We start from the raw sequence: 19,348 nt of genomic DNA, 5'->3' as shown, positions 1-19,348 counted from the left end.
TGCTATCTGTTTGTTTTAATTATGAGTGTAGGTTTTCGGAATGGACTTTGCAGAGGAAGGCTGGTTCTTATATTTGATCAGCAGAGACAGGTAGTTTGGTCTTGATGCTGGGTCAGGGGACAGCTGACCCTAAGTTTCTGCAACATATTGCTGAGTGATAGATCTATCACTTGCTGAGGTCAGCCGGAACCGCGATTGTTGGGGTTAGTCTCAACCGAAGGTAAGTAACATTTTGCCGTTCGGGCAGTAGAGAGCCACGCTAGGGTTAGCATGTTATGGTCGCTCGCTGTAGTTTTGACCACAAGAAAGTTGTCGATTTCTGCGCACATAGCGTGGGAGGTGAATATGTAATAAAGGGTGACCTCTTTCCCAGGTTGGTATGTGTTGAAGCCCGTCCAAAATCCATGCTGCATTGTGTAGATTTCTGGCTGACATGAGGTTCATCCAGGCTTGACCTCTGAGTTTGGCTTGGGTAGATGGGGCAGGGGTTGAGAATTGGTCTTTCGGATGAGCACACTTAGCGTTGAGGTCTCCGCAGATTATGACGAACGGAGTGTTCCATTCGATAAGGATGGTGTCAATGGTTTCGGCCATAGTTTGTCAGAAAAAAGATGTAGTCATCCTTTGCGGGTTCCAGTATGTGGTGATCAGCGCAAGAGGAGGTGTTGAGCCTGACTTTGTGCTTGTCTTTGTCTTTTCAACAGCGTGGTTCCACTCGATTAAGACCGCTAGCACCCCCTAAGATCTTGCCGTTGTCTTGATGATTTTTAGGTTCTGACCTGACCATACAGCGATGAGAAGGCCTGCCGAGGGACGGACTAGTAGACCTGGCTGGGGAGATCACAATTTCAAATCCGTCCTTTGACGGTTTCTCTTGAAGCCATGTCTCTTGCAGGCAAAAAATGTCGAACTGACCGAAGTCCACTCTGTTGCTGTTGGCTAGGTGGGCGTGTCCTCTAGTATTCCATGAGGCCAACGTCAAGGACTTTTGATGAAAGGGGACGTCGGCTTCATTTGGTGGTTGCTATCTCGCTCGGTTTGAGGTTAGGGCTCCTTTTATCCAGTTCCATGGTCTGCCCGCTGACGTGGTTTTTTTGGAGCAGCAGTTGATTCTGAGGAAGACCAAATAGATGAATCTTGCCTGTGAGGTCTGTAGTTGTGAGGTCTTCTCTGAGGAGACTGGTCTCTCCAACTTTGTCTTCTTTGATTTGGCCGATACCTATCCATAGTGCAGTTAACCGGACTGTTCCTGCTTGTCTCTTGTCGGCCTTGAGTGGAGCGTATGTCTGTTGAGTCAGGTACGTCAGTGCGGGCGGATTTGGATGTAAAGAGTGCCGGGTCAAGGTCGGCAAATTCAGAACAGGAGGGATGGATGTCTGGACCATGGTGGTTGTTAAAGTTCTCTGATGAATCTATACAGTGGGCCTTCAGTTCGACTCTTCGAGCGGTGTGTCGGTGAGGTGTGCCGCGATCTTGGATTCTTCTGTTTGTAGGGTGGTCTACCCGGATGTGACTTTTGTGGTCAGAAGTTTTTAACTCCGACAGAAGGAGACCTCGTTGTTTTAGTTCTTCACCAGCTTGACGGCTCACATCTTGGATTGCGGATTCATAGATATGCAGGTAGGCTTTGGCCTTGTTGTCGCTGTGGTATGGCTCAACCCGCTTAAAGTCGTCCGATTTCAGTTTCTTTGAGCCAGTTGTAGAAGATGTTATTTTCAGGACTGTTCTTTGATTCAAGATCATGTATTTGTCTTTGTTGGAGATCTTCTCCATTTTAAAGAGACAGATGGATTTGTCTCTGTTAGGGTCAGCCTCTCTGTTTTCAATTAATTTGCAAGAGGAGTGGAGCCGAGCAGTCGGGGATCCGGTTGAATATGTTCTAGCGGTGGGTCTTCTCCGTTGGCCTGGCGATACTCTTGAAGGAACGGGCAGTCGAGCGTCCGGCCGAGGGCTTTGAGGTGTTGGACCCACCCTAGGATTGAGTGGAGAGTGGGAAGTGGTTGCTGACTTGCTGGAAAAGGTGGATGATTTCTGCCGGTCGTTGGAAGAGCTGCCTTTAAGTGGTGACTCTCGGTCAAGGTGGGAAGATGTAGTAGATAAGAGACTTGAGTCCATGAATTCGGCCACTGATTTGGGAGACTGAGTTAAGTCAGACACAGAGCCTGCCCTGGTGATCTCTGAGTCTGAGTTGCCAGGGGGTGTATATGGCTGAGACCCCAGAATGGCCAAGTCGGGTTTACAGGAGATGGAATGGTGAGTTGAGGACTTCGGGTGGTCCTTCGTGGCCAGTTTTAAAACCTTTTTTCCCCAGCTAAGGTGTTGGTTTTGATCGGAACTGTTTGCAGGGGCTAGGTTCAGAGTCACTTTTGTCGTGCTTACAGTTGTCGGTGGTTTGAGTTTGTTTGAGAATAGTGAAGGAGTTTCGTTGGACTGTTTAGACAGAAGGGTCTGTGCTGACTTGTGCTGCACTGTGTCAGGTGGCGTATTTGTGGAAATAGTGCGAGCCCAGGGACGGCGTCGGTAATTGGGGGAGACGGTGAACTGACCTCTGCCCTCGGGGCGGGCGGTAACACGTTCCCCACCTGCCGTTCAGTAGGTGGAATTAGATTAGTATTTTGTAAGCAGTGGGCATCCACATGGGGAGTGTCCGCTGTATCTGCGGAAGCTCCGAGGCTCGGCGGAACTGGAGCGGCGTCTTTCCCAACTGCAGGTGGTTGAGTGTCAAGGGCGGTAACAGTTTTCCTGCATTTAGATGCCAGAGGAGTCTCACCCAGAGCTTCCAAGATTTCTGCGTCCGAAAGTTCTGAGTCATTCGATAGTTTTCTTTTCCATTGGGTCTTGAAAAAGTTCAGTAGAGCATTTGAAAGGAGCGAGGTAGGTAGGGAGAATTTTCCATGACCCCGCTTTTGTAGACCTCGTTGGGAGCCAGTGATTTTAGGCTGACTGCTATTTTTTGCATTAAGTTCCTCTTGTTTTTGGTGATTTTTTTTTGTTGCGGTGTGGAGTTTGCTGCTTGGTGCTTGGGTCGCTGGGATTTTGGGTTTAGATTGACCTTTTTTTTTGTTCAGTTGTCTTTTCTGGTTGTCCGACGTTATGGAACATTGGTCGGGATCTGATTCAGAGTCCGAATCTGTGGTGGGTTTTGAGGGCCGAATTCGATATTCAGAGACCAGGTGAGAGGCAGAGGCCGGATTTTCCTCGGGGGCTGGATCTGAGTGAGGAGGGGATATTGTAGCGTGGCGTGAATTCGTTGAGTGTGAGGACTGCTGCAGGTGGATTGACTGAAAGCGTGATTTTTTCCGCCACACTGGACTTCGCGGGGGTGTCCTCCGGGACCAAGTGCATCATGGCCAAGATGGTCTGTTGTGCCGGTCTGTCGTGAAGGATAGGATGCAGGTCACGAGCATTAGGCTGGTTGTTGCACAGACCCGGGGTCAGCGCCTCTGAGTGGGGCTGAGTCAGTGAAGTCATCTCCGTTAAAGATTGAGAAGCAGGAGGAGACTGGCTCTCTCGAATGACCGGCATGTAGGCAGAAGGTCTGGGCTGATGAGGCAGATGTATGCCTACGGGCGACAGCGCCTCCGCCCTCAGACCCCCCTGTCGGGGACCCTCCGGAGGGGTTAATGTGTTTCACCTGCTGCCTGCAAAGAAAAACTCCACTCCAAGGCGAATATACTGGGCAATATTTTCTGTCAGGTTTTTAAACTGCGGAAGAGATTTAAGGAGGTGCATTTATCGCTCCTAATCTTTTAAAAATTTGAGGTGCTATGAAGGTCTGAGAACACCCAGTTCTGGAAATATAGATGTCTTTTTCCTTTCAATTATAGCATGATGTTCTCTGGATAGTTTGTCCTCATCTGATTGTGAGCACCCTCTGTTTCTGCTCTAGATTTGAAGTGGTTTGTTGTGTGGTGCTAAATCATCATACAACCATTAATTGGCCCTTTTATGGTGAGGGTTGAGTTACTTCCTAAACTTCCTCACTAAACTCAAGATGTCCAGAGTGCACATTATTTCCTGTTTGAAAGCTTCCAATAGTGTCTAAGAGATTGTAGAAGTGGCAACTATGTTGTTGTGGTAGAAGGTCTTTTGAATGTGAGCATGGTTCACCGTTTTTTTTAAAGGGGATTCAGGTTGTCTATTAGTTGGGGGTTTATCTGTTGGGTGCATTTACATAAGATGAATTAGTGATCAGATCATGGGACCAGCATAAGGGTACATGCCAAGACTGATATTTTGGAACCTATTATTATGTCCAGAGCATGGCTACCTCTCTTTTAGGGGCATCACTCCAGTTGTCAATGGTTAGGCTACTCATTGCTGGGATTAATTTCTGTCCTGGTATACATTACTAACAGATTTTATGCAAAGATTACTCAAACTTAGAATCAACGTGTTGTATGAGAAGTGCAGAATACTGGAAAGTATGTTCGCACACTTCTGTCAAAACGCTGCATTATGGTCCATTATGCAGGTGAACGCTGTGTTGCATTAATGAGGCATTTACATAGTATTGCTTCCATGGCAATCTTTGGGTGGATGTGGTGGGAGAGATGTTGCATGTGTCTAGTTGGTTGAGGGCTGAGCCCTCCAACTCTATTGACCCAGTTTCAGGTCAGAATCATAAAAGTCAGAGGGGCATAAGGTGTCTAGGTAGGTGGTGTAACTCTCAGAAACCATGTTTCCAAATTTCCAAGAAGTCAATTTAGAGTTACTTGAAGATATTAAAAATAATATCACCTTTAGCCTGTACATAGCTAAGTGTGTCATGAAATAGTCCAATTGTTATTGCTATGCGTGTCTTGGAATAGCCTAACTCTTGATAGCTATGCGTGTTTGAATTAGCCCAATTGTCATTTGCCAAACGTGTTTTGAAATAACCTAGCCCTCAATAGCTATGCATGTTTGAAATAGCCCAAGTGTCATTAGCTAAGCATGTTTTAAAATACCTTAACTGTTAACTCTACCCTAATCTCCTTCCTTGTAGGTGTACCACGTTCCACTACCTTAGCATGCTAGGCACATTATTCATCCTAAACATCACACTGATTTATGCCAGGATGTATCCCTTCTACTGTCCCAACTCTTTCAGCCTAACTACGACTAACTTTCTCAGGCACAACCTTCCAACCCATTACTGTATGAATGCGCTCACTCACGCACCAAATTTCCACTCCGGACTCTTCAGACTCAGAACATGCATGCTGCCATGCACATCACTGCCCCTCCCACACATGCAATACACAGAAACCTTAGACTAGGAACTCGAACCCCTGTTAGACTTAACACTCATCACCATTCCAGCACTACGCTGCCACCCAACATAAAGCCCGCTCTCAACCCTATTAAGCTTCATAATTCCACACATATAGCAGCCAAAGAGCTACAACTAAACAGAAATAACCATGCACCGCACTACAAATGCGCCCTGCTCAATGTCTGTTCTCTTACCGCCCATGCTCTTGAAGTCAATGACCTTATCTTAAATCAGGACTTAGATATTTTAGCCATCACTGAAACATGGTTACACAAGGCATCTGGGCCGACCATCACTCTAGCCCTACCCATAAATTACTATATCCTCAGACAGGATAGATCCTCTAAAATAGGAGGGGGTAGCTCTGATTTTCAAAGATGCCCTACCTTTTAGGCCCATACCCCACACATGGGAGGGTAATGCAGACATCTTATCGGCCAAACTGTCACTTTCACCTAAAAACACCATAAATATTCATGTAATTTAGAGGCCCCCGGACTCCCCGCAGACTTCCAAGGACACGTCACCCACTTACTCAGTGAAAATATTTTAAAAACTACCAAAACCCTACTCCTAGGCGACCTCAACCTAGGATTCAATGACTCCAATGATAAAGCCGCTACCTCATTCACCAAGGACCTCACAGATCTGGGTTTCTCCCAGAAAGTTATGAGCCCTACCCACTCCAAAGGCCACAGCCTTGACTCGGTAGTCGACCACAATTGTGACTCCACCATCACTTCTAACACTGTCTACCCCTGGACAGACCATAATTGTATATAATTCACTGTCCCCACAGACCCTAGTACTAAGACTACCAGACATGCACCTGCTACTCTAGCAAGAAGCACTAAAAAGCTAACTGTGGATAATCTCTGACCCTATCTTGACCTCCCGTGCCTAGCACCTCCTTTCTCGCAAGACCCAAACATCTTAGCGGATATATTTAAGAACACCCTCACTCACACAGTCAACACCATTGCCCCACTAGAAGACAAGAAGGAACAAAAGTCATACCACTCAAACTCTTGGTTCACAGAAGAGCTACAAACCTTACGTAATAACAAATGCCAGGTGCTCAAAAATTGGGAGGCTGACCCCTGTGACGCCGCTAAAGAAAATTTCAAAACAACTGCCAAAAAGTGCAAACATGCCATTTTCACTACCAAGTTGGAAGCGTATAAGCGCTGAATATCCGACGCCAAATTCCAATCCAAAGAACTCTTTACCATCTTTAATGAACTCACAGATCCTCCTATCTGCACAGATGAGATTGTTAAAGATGAAGCCTGGTGCATTAGCATACAAGCTGCTATGCTCACAAAAATAGGCCTTCTACAAAACAAAATTCTAGACCATTATAAAGCCCTACTGAACCCGAACCAGCCAATACAGACCCTGCCCAACCGCAAAATGATCAACTTCCCCAAATTCGCATTTAAAGACATCTCAGAAGTCAAAGACATCCTCAAACACCTTAAACCTTCGCAATGTAAGGGCAATGTATGCTCCCTCGAGATCGTCAAGGAGTGGGCATTGTCCCAGACAGCCTTAGAGAGGCTTGGGTGCGTCCCCTTTTAAAAAGCCAACACTAGACCCCTCCCAGCCTAATAACTACCAGCCCATAACAACTGTCCCCTTCCTTCTCAAAATATTACACAAGGCTGCTCACAGCCAGATCCAACATTACCTAGAAACCAACTCCATCCTAGGAAAAAGACACTCTGGATTTCACAAAGGGCACAGAACCGAAACCGTCCTGCTAGACCTAAAAAATCAAATCAGTCAAATCTTGGACAATGGCAAGCCTGCCCTCCTCCTCCTCTTAGACCTCTCTGTGGTGTTTGATTTTGTTGATCACAAAACCCTCACCGCACACCTCATGCATGCAGCGCACTTCTCCGACCAAGCTTCCTGGATCACCTCTTTCTTAGAAGGTATAGCAATGAAAGTCTTCTCAAACATAGCAAATGCAGCTCCCACCATCCTTCACTGAGATGTCCCACAGGGATCTTTTACTTCCCCAATGCTATACAATCTCTTCACAAGCCCCTTCTTGACAAATTGGATGCACTTGGGATTGCATACACAAACTATGCTGATAATACCCAGGTGCTCCTTCCTCTAACAGGTTCATATCACCAAGCCACTACAGCTCTACAGGAAATCTACTCCACTATCCAAGCCTGGATGACCACAAATGGACTGCGCCTCAACAGGGACAAGACTGAGATTCTTATTCTTGGCAAAAAGTCCACTCTAGCAAAGCTAGACTGTCTCTATTCCAACTTGTCCATTGACAACGCATCATCCAAGTCCTATCCTCTGTTAAGACTTTAGGGGTTCACATTGATGCTACACTGTCCATAAATAAGCAAGTCAGCGCTATTGTCTCTGCCTCCGCCCTTAGCACCAAACTCATTAACTCCAAAAAACCCTTCCTAACAAAGGACAACTGTCTCTCAATAGCCAGAGCTACCATAGAGGCCAAGCTTAACTATTGCAATGCTCTCGTAGCCGGCACCTCCATAAAAAAACATAAACAGACACCAAATCACCCAAAATAACTCTCTAAGAGCAGCCTTAAGCATTCCAAAAAGAGACCACATCTCACTAGCAAGAAAGACTGCACACTGGCTCCCTGAAGACCGCATCACATTCAAAATTCTCATGACCACACACAAATGCTTTAACCTTACAGCACCGTCCTACCTTTCAGACACACTATCCAGATCTATCTCAACTAAGCCTACTAGAACATGCTACATCAACCAACTCACTGTACCGTGCTTCAACAGAGCCAAAGCAGGAGGGATAGGCTTCCCATATCTAGCCCCGAAGCTCTGGAATGCGCTCCCCACTGCCCTCAGAGTAGCAACGTCTCTCCATGCCTTTCTAAAAAACCTTAAAACTGCTCTCTTTAACTAACCGCTCTCTACTGTCCCACCACTTCTCAGCTTCCACCCTCTCCATGTGCTTTACAAACTGTTCTACACAAACTGTGCAATAAGTATGCCTGCCTGTTGTTATATGTAATTAAGCTTTCATCACTCACTGTAACAAGCGCCACGTTGCCTCCGGGCTGTTTCGCGCTCTACAAATATGAATCAATAAATAAATAAATAGTAGCAAAGCCTGAGTGACAGGGAGCATCCACCAGTTGATTTTCTGAACAAATGAAGCAAAACCTGAGCAGAAATCGGTCTTTTAAAATATGTTTTGAGTAAATGGACTTCAGCAAAAGAACAACCGAAATAAAGAATATGGAGAGAAAAAACAGAGAGTCAGTTTCCATTTGGATTCATAACTAAGGTTGGGCATTGAAAACCGCTTATTCTAAGTACAGGAAACCATCCCCTGGCCACTGTGTTCCTCCTTGGAGATGACAGGAAGGTATTTGCGGGGTGGAAAGTTCAGAGGAGGCAGGACGAAATAGTAGAAGAGAATATCATAGACATAGTAGTAGCTTCATTGGTGTGAACAAGGAAAATGCTATTAGGCAAAAGGAAATCTGGGGCTGTCCTCAGGAGATGAAGTATGAATGTTAAGACAGCTAAGAGGCTAGCTTGTTCCGACGTCAACAAAAATGTTCTATTAAAATGGGCATTAACAATAATCTATTTTGTTTTATATCAGGGGATTACTATGTCCCATCTGGCCCATCGTTATGTGGGTGTTGGGCTATTAGTTGACGAAGTGCTTAGGGATATACTACTTTAGTTGGTACAGTGCGAGAAAGAAACGGTGCATGTGGCCCATTCTATGGAGTTTATGGACCAGAATCTGTCATTGCAGTGGATATCAGGATTTCCCGTGAGGGTCTGATTTCTGGACTTTTTTCTGGCCTTATAAATCATTGTGGAAGAAGGACTATTGAAAACAAATCAGGTACTGAATAATAATACTTCACGGCTGAGTGCCATATACCAATTGCAGTGGGTGGGTCCCAGAAGAAGAAAAAAAAAACAGGACAGGCTGAGGGAAAGAAACAGGGGGCAGGAAGGTTAGCTGGGTTTTCGTCTCAGAGTGGAGCACAATAAAGCAGAAGAGGAGAAGGACCAGCAGATGTCTGAGCAAAGGGAGAGTTCTTAAGGAGGAAATCAAATAGTTGTGCAACCCCTCCAATCCCAGTAGAATTAACCTGAAAATTGCCAGTGGAATATAGATGGAATCTGAAAAAGTCAGAAGGGTTAACATCGGCAGTCGAATGTGGTTTCGGGGCATATTAATAAGTTGTCAAAAGAAGTCTTAAACGTATCTAGCATTAATAAGGTAAACCTACCAACCAAGTACCGACTTTGGAAGTGAGAAGTATGGGACCTCAGCTAAAGGTAAGCAATCCCTTGAGGTGAGTTGAGCTAATGGCCATAGAGAGGGGAGGAGGGTTATCCTAGCTAGGAGGAGTGGCAGTGTGTTAGTCTGAGCAATTGGGAGCGGGGGGGGGGGGGGGGATTTGAGTGGAATATGTAGTTGCGGGTTTTGAGAGAACAGGGAATCATCTTCCAAAGAGATTGAGCAGGGAAGAAGGATGGACCAGGGTAGAAAAGAACCAGCACGTTATATTAGTAGTCTTAGTAGCATGGTGTATATCCCAATTGTCACAAAGTATACTGATTTTCATTGAATCACTGTGGATGCTTGTGGCTTAAAGGATCTGTTTGAGTCATGTTACCTTGGATATGGAATATAGGGGGTTTTGTGTGTGCATGTGTGTGCACATCTTTGGATATATGGGCTTTACCAATGTTTCAATCTGGGAATGGACAGAATCAATGTTGCCTTCATCTAGAGCGAGATGATGACATAGTCCAAAAGACACTATAACGAGACAAGTGTACATTTAGTTAAGTTACTCGCATTTTCACTGGAAAGCCAACTTTTTCATGTAGCAACAGGAACAATGTTACACATTGCATCATCAGCATTGCTGCAAGAAACATCTAAGTTGGAATGTACACATAACGACACCTAGTAAACATTTAGAATGCCCAATCCAGGTTTAAGGTCATAATCTGTAAAAGGAAATACGGAAAACTCACAGGATGCTGTAGCTGTCAGCAAAATAAAATACTGACCGAAAAATGTTGGTATTGATGTAGGAATTAGATAAAGAGCGTCCAAGGCTCTTTGGATCATTGCTAAGTTAGATCCCTCAACTCATGTAAGCAATGCTCTGGTCAACATCAGTAAATGGGAGAATTGAAGACACTGCCACTCAAAAGCCAAACATTATTACAGAAAAAGCTGGCATGACATAAATTATGGTGTTTGCAAAGTAATAGAACACAGTAAAGTGAAGATCGATACAAGTGGATCTGTACCAAACTTCTGATATACTATTCATAGTTGAAAAGGGCCATCTGAATGGACGCATAAAAGATGCACCCATTCAGGTGTCCTTTTTGGATTGGGATGCTCTTCCGTATTTCACAAGTGATGCAATGTGCTAACCCCTTGTGTCATTTTTTTCACGCCTTTCTTTAAAAGAAAGTCTGTTTTCGTGGCATTTCGAGGGATAGCAAAATAGCTATAAGCTGGAGGGTCAGGCTAAATAGCATCCAGGCTTTAAAGGAATCTAGTGGATGGGGTTTATCCAGGGACCAGCAGTGAGCCTGTGCACCGGGAGGGGTGCAAACCGCTGAGGAAAGGGACAACAATAGAGCTTCTCAGCATTCCTCCCACTGGCTGGGCACTCTTGTATCCCAAGGGTTGCCTGTCTCCGGCAAAACACACTCTTCGGGTAGATCCAGTGCTTTGACCAGGCAACAAGAGTCTTGATCAGCGCTCAACACTAACAAACTCTACCTCCTAGAAGAAAGGGGGGTGTCACTGGAAGAACAGTAGCAACAGGACTATGTGATATGGCGAGGACTTTAGCTTGAGGCCCAGAAGGAAGCCAGCAAAGCTTTCAGTGGGGTGGGAAGTGTCTCCAGAGGTGGCTCCCTAGGAAAGCCTAGGCATTCCCCCTCCAAGAATTCAGCCCTACCATATGAGGAGGGGAAGGATATTTTCGACTAATTCGAAAAGCTGGAGTTAGCTTTCTGCCTCCAGGAGGTGGAAGAAGAGTTGTGGGGTGCAGCCCTTGTGAGCCGTCTACTGATGGTTGTAACTGGTGTGATTATTCAGTTGACTCCTGCAGAGGGGCCAATATACTTCAAGATGAAATCTGTCATCCTCATGTAGTTATGCAAGACCCCAAAACAATACCTCAAGAGCTTTAGCAACCTCACCAAAAAGGGAAGTCAAACCTTTGAGGCACTTAGCAATCAATCCTTGAACTGTGTGAGTGGTTGGTTCACAGGTAACCAAGTTGACACATTTACGAACATGTTTAATCTGATTGCATGTGAGAGCATTTTTAAACAATGTGAGGTGGATCAAGATTATCATGGAACCTTACAAGCTTGCAAAAGCAGTCTACCAGTTCTCGCGTCCTGGAAAAAGCTGTGGCTGTTGCAGTCAAACCAGAGAGCAAGGGGGTTGAGAAGAGTAAATTCAAAGAGGGTAAGGTAAAAGAACTGCACCCTCTTGCTAAGAAAGGGCCCCAAAATCTAGAGGGGAAATTCCAGTTACCTACATCATCCGCTCTGTCAGAAAGTAGAAGTGAGGGTGCCCATAGCACTGGGGCACCCACATTCACAGTCGCTCAAGGCTGTCATGTCTGCAGAGATTAGAGACATATAAACGGAGATCACACCAGCAAGGGTAGACCGAAGCAGGCCACAGTTAGCACTTCACCATAGAAGAGGAGGAAGAAGTAGACCTTTTCAAAGTGGATATCTAAGATGATGAGTTCCCACTTGGCCTAGGGTTGGACGAATGCACCGTTGTATCCCTGAGAGGGAAAGGTACTGGGTCTGCCAATTGAGACCCAGTTCCTGCAAATACAGATATCTTTTTGGACCACATGTTCATTAACGGGAGCACAACCCCAGCACTTTGTGATGCTGCTGAGAGTATATCCACTGTCTGATGACAGTGGGTGCGAGAGCACCAGGTTATCCCTGGTTCTCCAAGACTAGTCTGGTGATTCAGTGGTCTCACCTGATGCCTATTGGCTATTGTAGAGTTCAGTTGGAGGGGGGAACCTCTCAGCTCTGCTTTGCTGTTAAAGGTGCCATTCCAGGAGACTGTCTGCTGGGAAACTATAAACCCAAAGTCAAAATTAAAGCTATGGTCACAAGATCTTGGGTAAAGGAGACAGCACAGGAAGATGCCCTGGTGGCCATGGGTCCAGGGGCTCTTCTGGCTTTCAACGGCATCAGACTGACTCCACCAGTACTGCCAAGTCCAGATCCAGAGTCCACTGAGACACCTGCTCCTGCCAGAGAGGGTCTAGTAGCAGCTGAAGTGCCTGCTGCAGCGGCACCTGACTCAGTGACCTCAAAGTTGTCTACAGGCATAGAACTTGAATCTGAGTTGGAGGACACAGTAGATTCAGTCTTCAAGTGTCTCCACAAGCTAAGTGACTTGTCCTTAACTGTGGGAAAGAGTCAGGCTGACTTTTGTCAGACGCAGCACAACTGCCTAACTCTGGCATATCTGCACGAACAAATAGAGAAGCAGGCCCAGGGGGAATCCTCAGGGATGTTTATGGTGTACTGGGACAATGGTCTCCTGTATCTTGAATGCAAGAATTCTGAGGTGGGGGCCAGCCAGATTTTGGTGGTTCCCCAGTGCCACAGAAGATTCCTTCTGGACTTAGCTCATGACATCCCGTTGGCTGGTCATCTCGAAATGACGACGACAGCTGACAGGCTTCTATTGGCCCCAGATAGAGCTGAATATAAAATAATGTGTTCGGTCCTGCCACACTTACCAAGCATCTGGCGAGGTTGGTGATGACACCAAAGCTGCCATAAGTCTTTGTCCTCTATTTATGAAAATAGCACTTTGAGATGATAGGTATATGCATTGTGGGTCCTTTGGCTCCTCTAACTGGTATATAATGGTCATGGTTGATCATGCCACCTGGTAACCCGAGGCTGTCCCCCTAAGGAGCATCAAATCCCCTGTGGTTGTGAAGGCTCTCATCCGGAAATCTGCTCATGTGGGATTCCCTAAAGAAGTAATTTCTGACAGGGGATCCAACTTCATATCTACGTATATAACAAGGCAATGTAGCATAAATGTGAAGCAGCATACATGTTCTCCATCGTCTTTCACCCACAGAACAACAGGCTTGTTCAGCAGTTCATCAAGATCCTCAGGGGCATGATAGGTGGCCTGGAACATCCCCTCAGGAGAAAATGGGATATTCTGATGTCATGCCTCCTGTTCTCCTACTGAGAGGTGCCACAGAACAGTGTTGGGTTCAGTCCCTTCGAGATTTGGTTTGTCCATCTGTTAGGTGTCTGCGGTGGTGCGGGAAGATGTGGGAGGTGGTGCAGGAAGGATGAGAGTGCATTCCATGAACTCTGTGCTTAGTTTTTGATCCAAGATGGCTAAGTACAGGGAACAGAGCACCCAGAACCTGAAGGCAAGCCAGGCGTTTATGAAGCAATGGCATCAAAAGAAGGCCACCATGATGGCGTACAGGCCGGGCAAGATGGTCGGGATAATGGAACCAGTCAAACCCAGTGCCTTGCACGACAAATGGACTGCACCCTATGTGGTGCTGGAAAAGATCAGTGAGGTGAACTACCTCATTAATATGAAGACCCTGAGGCAGATGCATTGGATCTGTCATGTCAACCGGCTTCAACCCCATTTCAGTGGGGACCACTTAGTGATGGCTCTGGTCATGGATGATAAGACTGAGGAAGAAACAGATCCCCTCCCCGACTTGTTGTATGCAAAGCTCACTGACGAGTCTCTCGAAGGTGTTCAAATCTCTCTGGATCTCACTGAACAGCAATGGCAGGACTGCCAACAGCTGCAGGATCAGTTTGTTGGGCTGTTCTTGCTGACCCCCGGAAAGATTGATTGATGCATCCATAATATCAACACTGGAGTCAGTATACCGGTGAGAAATGGGATTCAATGTATGTCCGACAAGGTCAAAGATATCATCATGGAGGAAGTCTCAAGATGTTGACGTTGGGAGTGATCGATCCATCTGCAGCCCCTGGACTAGCCCAGTTGTACTGCTCCCTAAAAAGTCTACAAGCAGTAACATCAAATCTGTCATAAAGATAGAGTAACACCCCATCCTTTGGGTAGATGAACTCATTGACCGGTTAGGTACTGCCAAATTCATGAGTACCTTTGACCTCACAGCAGGGTACTGGCAAGTTGGACTGACTGATCATGCGAAAGAGTGATCTGCATTCTCAACCCCAGATGGGCACTACCAGTTTACTGTAATGCCTTTCAGATTGTAGTAAGCCCTGCACCCTTCCAGAGAATGGTGAACCAGGTCATAATGGGGCTAAAAATGATAGTTTTGCCTACCTAGATAATGTGGTGGTATTCAGCAACACCTGGGAAACCATTTACCCTATCTGGAACAGGTGCATCAAGTCATGCAGAAGGCTGGCGTGACTGTAAAGCTGTCCAAGTGCCAGACAGAGCAGGGTACTGTGACCTACATGGGTCACCAAATAGGTGGCAGTAAGAAACAGCCTGTCCAGTCCAAAGTCCAGATAGTAAAGGATTGCAACATTCCCCACTACCCAGACAAAAGTGAGGGCCTTCCTCAGTCTCACAGGTAAATACTGACCTTTTATTAAGAGGTATGGGACACTTGGCCTTCCCTTAAACAAGGTAATGTCCAAGAAACTGCCAAAAAAGGTCATCTAGACCCTTGCCTGTCAGTCGTCCTTGCAGTGCTTGAAGGATGGCCTGTGCCAGGCCTCAGTTCCAATCCACATTTCCCAGGGAATAGTTTATCATCCAGACAGACACGTGTGAATTTGGCATTGGTTCAATTTTAGCACAATTGAACTCTGAAGTGGTAGAGCTATTGTGTGCATGCCTTAGTACACTCTTGACCAAGTGAGAGTGCCCCAAGTTACTGAATGTTGCCTTATCTCTACAGGGATTCGACATATGCCTCCAAAACATACCTGGGTCGCAGCACTCCAATGCAGATGGCCTCAGTCGGTACTTTCCTCCGGATGATGAGCCGACTTAGAAGGGTGAGTCTTAACCTTTTTGGCTGTGGTGTTTGTGAGGAATTACCATCTGGTATGGATGCAAATCCCTTGCTTTTTTACTTTTATAAAAAAATAGAATGATGAGGGTAATTCCATCTCAGAAAGAGGTGATTTGTCAACCAATAGCTTGATCCGTGGTATCCGCTCTACTCATGGCACAGAACAGATTCCAAGGTCATGAGATGGGCTCATTACAGTTGCAGAGACATCAAAGTCCCTCCAGTGCAGAAAAGGCATTTAGAATATGCCCTCTGTCCCCAATACTATGGTGATCATCAGTCACCCATGCTGGTGGCAAGGGTAAACTTTAAATAAAAGTTGTACCTTTGTTTAGGCATAGTGAATGGTGCTACTTATGATCAAGACCGTCACATTCCAATCGGTGGTGGAAGGTGATATGTAAGGAATTTGACTATCCACTTGGGAAAAGTGCCCTCGCTGGGGCTTTTTTGTTTGTTTTAAAAAGAATGAATGTTGGGGACTTTCCCGCTGGCATTTTCCATGCTCGCCGCACAGCAGAAACATAGTCATGTACTCTGGGAGGACACAGCTTACCAGTGCTGCCCTCCCCTGTCATATGTAAATGACACCTGACAGCTGTGGTTACATCAAAAGCCTTTGGCCATGGGCAGCCCGATTAGAATTTCAAGGCCCCATGGATTTGCATTTCCATTGTGAAACATTGCTGCCGGCAGAAATTACTGAAGAATTTTAATTAGCAGGCCTCAGGGAAGACCTGGGTGCAAAGAGTGACAATGCAGACCAAACGCCAGACACCTCTTTGTAATGCAATGTGTCAACCTGGTACTAAAACCCCTCCTTGGTATGAAAGGGCAGTGTATGTCCTGTCTGGAACCACTCTTTTCAGAGCAGAGAAGTATGTGAATTGTAGGAAACACAAGTCTGCCTCCAACCCCCTACTTAAAGGAGGCCCATGTTGTGATCAAGTGCTGCATAGGGCTCAGTTAATTAGGGAGACCTTTTGATGCACAGCAGACAGGAACAGGGTGAGACTTAGAATTATATGTTGTCATCCTTCCAATGTCTGTTGCCAAGCGCCCTGGTTCTGACCTGAAGCATCACTGAAGATTGTTGGTGGGGACACAGGATTGGTTCATTAAGGTTGGCTTAGCCTACACCAGTCGCTGGGACCAATTTGGCTTTAAAATAGGGCTAAACCCCTCACTGATCAGAGGATCTGAAGACTTTGCAAGGAGTAAGAAGAAGGACTAATATGGAGCTGAGCTGAAGGTGCATTCTACCTTACATCTTCCGCCAGTGAAGAAAGGCCAGGAGTTCCAAGAGGGAAGCAAGATTCCTCTCCCAAACATCTCCCAGGGAACAAAGGGAGATACCGGACTCAGAGGACCTGTCCAACAGCTCCAGAACCAATACCCAGCCAGCACACAACATGCCCTGCTAGGTTGTGACAGCAAGTTTCCTAGGTGGGAAGTGCTGGAGAGGTCTGGACAAAAGACAAGGCTGTTGCCTGCTAACACCTTCCTGAGCGTTTGGCTGTCTGCCTTGAAAGGACACAAGCCCGATGAAGAAGCTAGGAAAAGTGCCACACAAGCATAATCCAGCATCCACCTTTTTAAGGACAATTCTGAGATAGTCGAGTCCTCGAACCACATCCAGCTTGCACCGCTGACTGTTGTCATGACGCAGTCGCCAGAGCAGACCGAGACGCCTTGACCAGCATTCCAGATCCACCAACTGGCACAGACACAATGATTCTTGGGCCTGAGACGCCACAAAAGCCTGCAGCGTTCTGTCCAGCCTCGCTTGACGAACTGCCTGCTGCCTGGTATCCACTGCTGTCTCCCACCACTGACTCTCTCTGCGGTTCTGCCCCCCCTCGTCCTTCTCCAAAGTCCACTAGAGACAGTTACAACCCGTTGCCCCTTTGATGTTGAAACCGAATAACCTTGAACAGTAAGACTGATTGCTTTACCAACTACCCATCTGGCAGTATCCAGAAGGCATCCCTTTCCTTTGATAAACTGTCTGTCCTCTGTGTTCCTTTACAGTTTGGGTTGCAATTGTAGTGTTCTAGAACTGTGTGTTGTAGTAATAATAAAATAGATATTTGTATACAACATTGACTGGACAGTCCCTATTATCATTGGGAAATAATTGTCTGTTTGCTGTGTTGCAACGAACCAGTGATCCCCGACCTTGCAGAGATAAGCCTGCTGTTCAGTCCATTTTACCAAAAATTGGACAAAGATGTCTTAGAATTTACTTGTATTCCAATCTGTTCGGATCGCTTCTGGTGTACTAAGAGGTGTGGGGTTGATTTATGGTTTAGAAACCAATATTCATCCCTGGACCACTGGTGCCCCAGAGGTTGATTCATCACATGATCTGTATTCTGGACAGCTGGGTCTAGCCCACCAAATGGCAGGACAAGACCCTGGAGGGCCGGGTCTCCTCTTTGATCTCTTTATGAGGGCAGGTAACACCCTCTGCCTTAGACAGCTGCACAGCAGGCAGCTGTCCTGGGCACAGGCATCAGGGTAGCACACCCATTTAAAAGGAGTAGCCTCCCACCAGGGTGCTGCATCTCTAATGGCCTTTACCTCAGTGGGAAGGGAAAGGAGCAGGACTATGATAGTTGTGAGGGCTCTGGTCAAGAGAAGGAGGCATCCACCATCTTCATTTTTGCTGTCCCTCTCTCACTTTCTTATCCCCTCCACCTCCTGTGGAGCAAAGCACGTTGGGTGTAACATCAACATGGCAAAGTCCAATCTATTCCAGAGCAGGGATTGGAGCACTAAAACTGGCTGGCTTGTTAGCACACTCAGTCCACTTGGGCCCTAGAGACTGGTTAGCTGATGGTCACTCCTCTTTTCAACGAGATACACCTTTTATGGCAGCACCTTACCTACCAACCCTGGAACTATGCTCAGAGTTCTACATTCTCCAGTTTGTTGCATCTTCTCTGTTCTTCCTGTTGGGTGGGTTTTTGTGTAGTAATCTCTTTTAATTACAGGTGCAGATGGTGTATTTAATTAAAATGTTTATATTTGTATAGATCATTGATTAGACAATCCCTTTATTTTGGCCTGTGGTACTCTGTTGTTTGGGTCACTACTGGTGCACCGTCACACCACTATTTAGAGTATACCCTTTCCTTGGCCCACAATACCACAGAACGCGAAGGAGGTATATCTCTTAACTGTCCATGTTTTACCTTTATGATTGCAATCTATTTTGGTTTGTAGAGGTGTGAAGGCTGAGTGAGCCATTTTACCCCTATACAACCTTATACTCCTGCAGAGAAGAATACAATTCTTCACAGGGTGCGCTTGTTGGGGACCCTAGTATGTTGAAAAAAAAGCTATTTTCAGGTGTCAACATCAGTTTAGCTTTCATGAAGCCCCAAAGTTCTGCCTCATATAGTGCTACTTGTCGAGCTTGACATTTATAGGCTTCCAGCGTGACCTTAACAGCCGCCTCCTATTTTGTCATTGTGAATCTTGTTACTCTGCCCCTATATTTAGCCAGACCCATCCCAGTCTTGTCCTCCTCTTTTACCCCAATATTAAATGAAATGACACTCATACCCAAGAATGCTTGGTTTCTAATTTGAAAGTTTATGATATGGCATTTATAATGCACCAATACACAAGTGTTTCAAGGTGCGACGAGGCAAGAGTTGTGGAACAGAGGGAAGACAGAGACAAAGATCTTACTAGGCCAGGTGACATTGAGATCACGCAAGTGCAGGGGGGAATGGAAAAGTGCAAGGGGAAGGGGGAGGGGGCAGTGCAGTACATGGGATCAACAGTAAATATAAACGAAAACCAGTAAATAAAAGGTAAGGTCAGCTGGTGGCAAGTGCAAGAGTAAGTGCAGACATCAAGTGTCAAGTGCTGGTAGGGGACTGTAGGGATACAGAAAACAGCCCCCAAGTGCAAGGGTTGCCAGGGGGCAGTGCAGGAGTGCAACTGGTGAGGAGGGGACCTGGGCCGGAGATCAGAGGGTAGCC

This window comes from Ambystoma mexicanum, chromosome 10 (genome assembly GCF_040938575.1).
Source record: "Ambystoma mexicanum isolate Mex_15411 chromosome 10, UKY_AmexF1_1, whole genome shotgun sequence".
NCBI lineage: Eukaryota > Metazoa > Chordata > Amphibia > Caudata > Ambystomatidae > Ambystoma > Ambystoma mexicanum.
This window is presented reverse-complemented; position numbering follows the sequence as displayed.